Here is a 9,472-nt window from a genome sequence, read left to right on the forward strand (position 1 = left end):
CTAAGCACATGGAGATGGCTATATGCACCCAGAGCACACATGCTTCCTCCTGCATGCAATTTCACTGTCACTCCCAGACCTGACTGTGTCCCAGCATTTCAAGAGACAGAACTCAGTCTAACCTCATCCTCTGCAAGGACTACATCTTCACAGAGTTCTGAATAGGTCTGTTTAAACTAGAAGCTTCATTGCACCTTCTTTTCCTGGCTCTCCACATGTAAGCACTGAATTCACCTGAGGCGGAGACAGGGTGCAGGAAAGGAACTGTTTGTTCTGAATGAGTATTCACTTTCTGTCACTTTCAAAAGAGAATAACAAGTCTAAGCCCCGTAACATTTGTTTGGATAGCGTGGCTGGATTCAGAGAGCTTGAAAAACCACACTGATGGATGTCCAAATCAGTTTGTAAGGTGTAATATGCCAGCTGTGATCGCTGTGCCTCCTCCTAGCACTTCTTCCCTAAGGAAAGCAATCAAACAAATATGAAAGGAAGCAGAAAAGGAAAATAGAGGGCTTAGTTGAGGGCAACTGCAGCTTTGACCAGACAAACAGTCCCAGAAGCAGCAGGTCTCTCCCCATGTTTTATTCCCCCACATCCCCTCTAAGTTGTGCCATTTAAAAAATTTACAGGCTAGGACACCAAAAAGAGATCAGGCACAAGAGGAAGGCTATGGTGCAGAGGAACTGTAAAGAACCTGGGGTTTAAGGGCGTGGAAATGTAGATCTGGACACACTTGCAGTGGCTGAGTAGACTGCATGCAAAAAGCACTGCTAGAGTACTGGGGTTCCCTGGTTGAGGGTTTATCAGCTCTGCCCTGCAGCACAAGCAGGTCTACATCAGAACGACAACTGCATTACTGCCCCAACAACAGCTCCCTTCCTCCCATCCATGGCTGTTGTAACAGCTGGGTTGGTTTTGTTGGGGCAGTTTGTTTTGATTTTGGAAGGATACACTTTGTCCTTGAGGTTTGGAGTTTTTTTGGACAACCAGCATTTGGGGCAATGCCACAGATTCCATCAATGCGGGAGCCTGCTGCGCCTTTTCTTTTCCAACAAGCTCCCAGCCTGTGAGAGCAGCATGATGTCTCTTGATCCTTCCAAATGAAATTAGGAAAATGGGCTGCCTGACTTGCATCTGCCCTACACTGCACAAAACAGCACTGTGGTGCATTTGCTAGGAAAAGTAATAAATGTAATTTCCTCCATGAATTAGCTGTGCCACACTGGCTCCAAAAGGGATTGGAGGGAGAACAAGAAAAGAGCCACTGTCTGCTAAAAATACACCAGCCTTGAGTTATCAAAGGATGCGGGACAGTGGGTCACACTTCAAAACCTGATGACAGCAGTTCAGGGGATTTGTTCAGATCCTTTTCCTTTGCTGTTTTCACAGAGCATTGGGCACCTCGCAGTGAGCACGGAACCCAGAAGGGAGGGCAGAACAGGGCCCAGGGCTGCGGCCCCAGCTCTGTCAGGGCCTAATGTGACCTTGTGTGCAAGCAGGAAGAATTTCAGGTCAGCAGAATGTAATTACTTTGGTTGGAAAGGCGCCAAGATTCTGGCATTAACACCCCCACCGCCTATGAAAGTGCCACGGGGCCAGAACTATAGATTTCTCCATCACTGAAAAATCAAGGCTGGAGAGGTAAAGGCGCCTGTAAGCTTTGTGAGCAGCTTGAATTATTAGAGCGGGGGTTGCAAAATCAGTTAAGAGAGAAATTCTTAGTTTATAAAACACGACAAAATTGAAGAGCTGATGTTTCTCCCCTTTCCTCTCTTTTAGGAAAGGGAGAATAAATTCCCAAAGAACTGTGGCGAATGCATTCTAGCCCAATAACACACAGATTATTCCCACTTGTGCCAGGTAGCTTTTTTTGTCCTCTCTTCCCACACCCTTATTGCTTTTTGCAAATTGATTTCATTCGGGACAAAGCCTACAGCAGGCAGAGCACCACTTGGCTCCAGGCTGACCCTAGTGAGACAGGGTGATGCTCTAGTGGTGTGATGACCAGCCCCTGAGCCTGACCAAGCACCCAAACCCAACTGCCTCCACCTTGGCCATTTTTAACATAGCTCCTTGCAGCACAAAAGGCAATGACTACTACTGCTAAGTGCTGGGCCATGTGGGATATCATTGCAAGCCCAAACATTTTGTACGATCAGGTGCACAGGTTTCCTGTACAGGTCATCAGAACACACAGCAGCCCATACAGAGGCCAAATCCAGTGCCTGAGGAGAGAAATGGGCATGCTAGCACAACAGCTGCATTGGATTATATTCATAATTCTCAGAAATGTACAGAAACGCTTTCCAGCATGCAATCACTTGTGTTTCAGGATTAGTCTTGAGGAGGCAGAACTTAATTCTTCCCTTTCCTGGCACTCTCCCCTTGACCCACAGGGGATCAATTAGCTCGCAAGCTGCAGAAGAAAATTTGCACACAATAAAGATTCTTTTCAGATACAGCATTTGGCAAGAACACATCAGGAAAAAAAATAAAAATGGTATTGCTTTCTTTAAGGAAAAGCATTAGCTTTTCCTCTTGCAGAAGGCAGAGAACATCAGCCACACAGACATAGGCATGAGTTTAGGAGGACGGCAAACCCCACTTACCAGAGCTCAGTGGAACCTGAGAGAGCCATGTGCTGCATGTGCTGTCACTGGCTGAGCTGTGGCTGTGCAGCATCCCTCTGTACTTGGGTCACAGCTGCATCTCCTCCTCGCACTGTCTCTGTACAGACAAAGCAAGATGCGGTTTCACTGCTATTATCTCTCACAGCTTTAGGTAACAATTGCAGTGCTGCTTTCATAAGTAGCAGTTTTCAGAGAGTGCAGTATATCTTGATCAAGGTGTGAGAATGACATACATCTAAGAGTGCAGCAGTAACATTAACCTATTAAAAACTGAACAGGTAAGCTGCCCACAGACAGCAGCTTTTAAAGCATTCCTCAGTTCCTGGAAATGAGGGCAGTAGGCAGCAGGAAACCACCAAGGACACAGCTGCTCACAGCAAGGTAGAAGTAATGAAATAAGATAGGCTCAATGGAACATTCAAAGAAGAGTACTTTCTTCCCTAAAGTGGCAACAGTCTAATTTCCTGGCTTCTTCACGTGCAACTGGGAGTCTCATGTACCTGGATTAGCTAACTTTCTGGTTGGACAAGATGACCTTAGAGGTCCCCTTAGAAGTCCTTTCCAACCTTGGTGTTTCTATGACTCTATGAACTTCAGTCTGTCAGAACACTGATCCCATCACAAGCTCTGGCATCAATCCAGGCAGAAGACAGAAAACCTCCAACATTCCCTTTTTGGAGACTTCCTTTCCCCCTTCCTATGCACAGTGACAGAACTTTTTCTGAATCAGAAATAGGCAAGTCTTACATTCGCATTTCCTCCAAGCGCCCGAAATAGCCACACAGCCATCTGCCACAGGTATCGCACTTCCCATTTTGTCAGTGCATTATATGACTCTGAGGTCACAGAGCAGGCAGGCATCAGAACCAGGAAGATGTGCTACATTTTCTACATCTATTGAGAATAAAGCATTAAGCAAAGATCAGTGATCATGGGATAATGTATTTGGTTTTGTTTTCATCAGTTTTGAGAAAAGGATGTTGGCTATATGCAGTGAGTGGGGAGCAACATCCCCACTGTGGGATAAGCTGGTCAAGTGGCAGGGCAGCTCTTCCACCATCCTCATGTATCAAAGTTCACTTCACAGTGTGTGCTGGCGTGTCCCCTGTAAACTGTCAAGACAAAGTACTGCTCACCACCAGATCCTCTTTCCCTACTTAGCACAGTTCAGGCAGGCTCAAGAAGAGATTAAAAACTGTCCTCTTAGAATCCAAGCATTGATTTTCTCATCTCCTCAGATCCTCCCAGCCAACACTGCTGCAGGGCAGCAACTTTGGGGAGGGATAGAACAGCTGGGGACAGTAGTCTGTTCAGCCACCTCAGCATAATCTGCTGCCTCTGCACAAGTATCATCCGTTCCACAGCTCTTAGCAATTATCTAGAGATCCCGAGTAACAGAAAGGCTTGTGATGTGTCCTGCATCGCCACTGCCCACACGGGGCTCAGATGTGCCAGAGATGGAATGCTTTGTAGGGGCCCCAAAAACTTGTACTGCTTGAGGCTGCAGTACTCCCTTGCATAGCTTTCTTATTAAACTTAGACTGGATGTAAGAAAGCTGTTTGTTTGGTTTTTTTTACAGTAAGGATGGTGAGGCACTGGAATAGGTAGCCCAGAGAGATGGTGGATGCCCCATCCTTGGAGACACTCAAGGTAAGGCTGGACAGGGCTTTGAGCACCCTGATCTAGCTGTGGGTGTCCTTGTTCATTGCAAAGGATTGGACCAGATCGCCTTTAAGGGTTCATTCTAACTCAAAATGATTCTATGATAGGGCAAGATTTGCCTACAGAAGTACCCAATCCCCTCAGAATTACCCACACATTACACAGAAAACACTCAGATGCACTCTAGAGCTGGGGTCGCTATGAAAGAGTCTCTTTAGAGACAAATTAAAAGCACGCCATCTGTAAATAAAGCAACCTGCCCCTATGAAGCCAGGCATCTTCACCAGGAAGAAAGGGCCTCAAGCTGAAGGCAATGAAATATCTCAGTAGGACTATCACAGTTTCAATTCCCTCTTTGAAGTACCACACAGTGCTGGTGTTGTGTGTACTAATGAATAGGCTCAGAGCTCTCTGATGAGTTAAACACTACCAGGAATGAGATGCCATGTGCCAGCCACTGTTTTCTGTGAAGTCACTGGCAGCGTTTTGCTGCAGTTTGACTCTCTGAAGCCTTGAAAGTAGCGTTGCTGAGGGATTCCACAGAAGAGGAAAAAGAAGAAAGTAGAAGCAGGTGTTCTGGACAAACAAACCCAAACACCACAAGGCTTATTTCTGCAGAGTGCCAAGCACCAATCCCTTGCCACAATATCAGCAGCGAACAAGAGTTCAGCAGCACTCCACATGCAGATAAGGGGCAGACAGACATGCAAACATACAGAAATGGCAGCTACCTATGCTTAAATCCACACCATGAAGGATCAAAAGCCCCGCAGTAATACTGCACCACCTTTCTGCTTTTCACTTCACACCAGGCAAGTCTGAGTAACAACAAAGAAAAGATGAATAGTAACAGACAGCGCTCCTTAGGAAAAATTAAACAAAACTAACAAACAACCCTCTCAACCACTTGTTTTTACTTACACTTCAATCAGTTCCAAGAAGTCTGTTCTCCACCCAGCATGCTGTTGTCAGGATACACACAGTGTCACAGTTGACTCCCATTTGTCATGACTTTTGTTTCCACCAAAAGAGATCATGCTTTTGGAATACACCTCATCTTTATATATCCAAAGTGTCAGTAGCCCGAGATACAGTAAACTAAAAGCTCACCACCACCAAGAGGTGGATTTTATCCCCATCTCTTCTCTCCTTACACATTCTTCCTCAGCTCTGTTGCCCCCTGCTACTGCCCATAAGCCAGAAGAAACAAATGCCAACTCAGACACACCTGAAATTTCTGCCTCAGGCTCTCATCCTTCCTTATAAAGCTTCTGGGCAAGACCCAACTTAATCAGGGCTCACCTGTTCAACAGAACAGCTGAATGCTCCCAGCTTTCCTTAGAAAACATCCATACAACATAGAAAATGGTTAAGCCATTCTCTTCCCAGAAAATAACACAATGCAAGAATCTCAGCACCTGAAAGGGTAGCTTATAATGCTGTTCTGATGCTACGTTAGGAGAATAGACCTAGGCCTTATCTGAAAAAGGCAAGGAACTTGTTACAACAAACACACAAGCTCAGATGCCCTGGCCCTGTTTCCTTAGAAACCAGGCTAGGGACAAGAAAATCCAGCAACAAACAGCAATGTCTGTAGCACAGCATCAAGACTGAATAGCAAATCCTTGTGCGTGTTTCTCACTGGATAATCTCAAAAATCAAAGTCCTCCTCTTCCTACACATTATACAGCTGAAACACACAGGAGTAAACAGTTATTGCTATGCAAGGCTTAGACACTCAAGTTACCAGCCACCAGGGCATGGCTGTGCATCACATAGTTGAGCCCCTGATAAGCAACAGTTCCAGAGAACTGGCTGATGCACTGGCAGCATGCAGGGTAAAAAAAGATTCTCAGGGCGAATATTTTCATTTACTATTCAGTGAAATCAAGTCCAAATTACAAATAAATCTGTCTAAATCTTGATTCATGGAAGGGACTTGGTGAAAGTGAGAGTGCTGGATAGAAACTTGTGTCTACCAGCCCAGGTGGGGAATAAATGGAAGATTAGCACAGCACTGAATTCATTACCTCAAATCCTACAGCAAAATTCACAGTGAACGGCACGAAGACAAGATGGCCTGTTTCATATATGGGGAATTACTAATGGAAGGAATCCAAATGCATGCAGCTTTCAGACCAATGCTAGAAATTCATACTCCATGTTTTGTACAGCATAGGAAATCAGTGAGTTATGAGGTAGACGGCTCCAGTAACATTGCTCTGGAGCTCACCAGAGGAGAATTCTTCCTGCAAGAACTCCAGAATCATTCAGATTTAGACTTGTAAGAGGCAACGGTGCAATGTGCAAAGCAGCAGAACTGCATTGTGGAACCTCAAAGCATATGGAAATGGAAAGTCATTATTCAGGCTAAGCACTGGACAGTGCAAATGCAAAATGGATCCAAAGAGAAGGTATTAAAAATCTTCCCCAGCTTGTGGAGAAATTTAAAAAAAAAAAAAGAAAAAAGAAAAAGAGCAGAATGAAAAAATATGTTTGGCCACATCAGTGGTCTTGATCATAGAAGGACTGGGTGTTCTTTCTGAGCACTCTGGGTACAATCTCAGTCTCTGGGTATTAGCTCAATCTGTCATTGGTGGTGCCTATGTGCATCCTCAGCACAAGAAGGACATGGAGGTACTGGAGCAGGTCCAGAGAAGGGCAACGAGGCTTGTTAAGGGCTTGGAGAATCAGCCCTATGAGGAGAGACTAAGGAAGCTGGGGCTGTTTAGTCTGAGGAAGAGGAGGCTGAGGGGAGACCTTATTGCCGTCTTCCAGTACCTGAAAGGTTCTTACAGTGAGAGTGGGGCAGGTCTATTCTCACTACTGACTTGTGACAGGACGAGGGGAAATGGCCTCAAGTTGCGCCAGGGCAAGTTTAGGTTGGATATTAGAAAGAACTTCTTTACAGAAAGGGTGGTTAGGTACTGGAATGGGCTCCCCAAGGAGGTGGTTGAATCGCCATCCCTGGATGTGTTTAAGAGCCGCTTGGATGTGGTACTCAGGGATATGATTTAGCAGAGGTTTGTTGTTGTGGTATTGTTTTGTGGTTGTTTTTTAAGAGATAGGCTACTGGTTAGGCTGCGGTTGGACTTGATGATCTTCAAGGTCTTTTCCAACCTGAGTAATTCTATGATTCTATGATCTTCAGAAATACTGACTGTGACCAGACAGAAACAGGTTCTTTCGTTACTATTTCTCTAACTGAAGAGAAGGTGCCTGCTTGTCCATCAGTACGATCTTTAAGCCAGTGGAAATACAGGGAAAAAAAAACCTATGAAACCTGTTCACAAGCTGATTATTATGCAGATCAGCAATCGTTATCCTTTCTCTCATTACCTCAGATGCTTTCTGCCATCTGTTGGTAACAAACCTGCATCTGGCAGATTACCAGAGGAGCCCTAATCAATGGGTAATTGGGGTAGAGGATTGTGGGGACAATCCTGGCAATGAAAGCACATACAAACTTAAAGCATGAGAAGAAAGTTTGCTTGTGACAAGCGTGACATCCTACGCTCTCTGCTACTCTGACAGAACACCTTCCTCTTTTGGAAGAACATGGAGTGAGAAAGATTTATTGCAGGCAGCAGGACAAATTATACCAGCCTCTGTAACGATAACTTAAGCAAAAGGTTAATTTCCAACAGATTATGCCAGTGAGCGCTGCCAGGAGAGCACAGAGCAGAGCAAGCACAAACATGCATGAGTTTGCATTGCCACGCGTGCCCCTTTGAACCATCTGTTAATGAGAAGCAGAGGATGCTACAGACGCTTTCAAGTGATGGTTCCCAGTTCTGTCTCTTCGTGCCTTCTGATAAGAACTGCTCAAAATATAGCCTCTGCAGGCTGTCTTGCCCAATCAGGCATTCAGGGTCCGGCTCCATTCCACGTGGTCCTTCCCAGTCTTGATCACAGCAGCTCAGATACGATATTCTCATTATTACCCCCCTTCCAAATTAAATAAAGCTTTCTAAAATGACACTTAGTGCTACTGAGCTCTCAACAGAGACATGTTGACAGATTTGTCTCATTCTGAAATTCTGTTCTAAGCTTCAAAACTACCAGATTCCTGAAAACTTTGAGGGAAACAACTGCTGGACGGAATAGAGAAACCCAGCCAGCACTTCCACCAAAGGAGAGCAAAGTGGAATTTGTTGCTTGTTTTCCCTTCATCAACTGGCCGGTCCATCAGCAAACACTGAGCAAGTCTGCACACATGGGAGCCATCAAGGAATACCACAGATGCTGCCCCTTCTCCACTGGGATCACCTAGGGAAAGTTTAAGCGATAAGCAGAAAGCCCTCAGGAAGAACTAGACTTTATCAATTCACATTTCAAAGAATGAATCAATATAAAAACAGCACTATACCACTTGAAAGAGCCATTCCGTAACATCTGCTCTTCTACCCCTTCGTATAGACAGAACAATTTCAACTGGAAAGATTGTCAGCATTCAGCTGTCTCTAATCACATTGTAACAGTTCTCAAGATTTCATGATGTTCCAGTCCAATGGTGATACCATAAATGGCCAAGCCTAAGTCATCTGCCAAAATAGATGGAAGGAGGCAAAAGAGGCAATTATTATTTCTATTTATTTATTTACTTGTTTTCCATCTGTACCTTGTGTGCCACTGCTGTGTCCTACTCTCCTGCCTGTACTTGCCCTGGCAGCTGGTTAGGTGCACACGCAACATCCATTGCCCAGACACCACCCTGGGAGTGTCACATCCATTGCAGCATGGAAGGAACAACAAATTCTTGTAGTAAGATAGTGGCCCAAAGAAAAGAAGGAAGTAGAAATCCCTATAAATATCCAAATCCTGCCAGTGCCCACTCATGCTGGGCTACAATCCAAAGTAACTGTGCTGGGGTGATAAGAGCTGTATTAAGCACCTGAACATGGGGGAGGAGCACCAGCACCCAAGCTAAGATGTTAATGAGGCTATGACAGAAAAACAACGTCCTGCAGCAATACTGAGGCTGCTGTGACTAAAAGTGAAACTTTACTACGCAACACAACTAAAAGAAGGGAGGGCTGCAAAAGAAAGCTAGTTTTAAATACGTATTCCTGAGATCTATAGACCTTATTCTCTTCCTGCTATTAAAGGAGAGGGGTCCCTTCTTATATATTGATGAATTACACATTACGGCAGAGAGTACCATCCCCACTCAGCCAAA

At 45.0% G+C, this 9,472-nt stretch overlaps 1 long non-coding RNA gene across 1 annotated transcript; it reads right to left on the bottom strand.

Moving 5' to 3' along the window:
* Positions 1 to 715: 715 nt before the first annotated feature.
* LOC140253370 (uncharacterized) lies at positions 716 to 5,095 on the bottom strand. The gene is made up of 3 exons (XR_011903838.1): positions 5,025 to 5,095; positions 2,610 to 2,727; positions 716 to 2,416 (listed from the first exon to the last, which is right to left on the bottom strand). It is a non-coding gene; the product is annotated as an uncharacterized lncRNA (long non-coding RNA).
* Positions 5,096 to 9,472: the final 4,377 nt, after the last annotated feature.

Source organism: Excalfactoria chinensis, chromosome 5 (genome assembly GCF_039878825.1).
Source record: "Excalfactoria chinensis isolate bCotChi1 chromosome 5, bCotChi1.hap2, whole genome shotgun sequence".
Classification (NCBI taxonomy): domain Eukaryota; kingdom Metazoa; phylum Chordata; class Aves; order Galliformes; family Phasianidae; genus Excalfactoria; species Excalfactoria chinensis.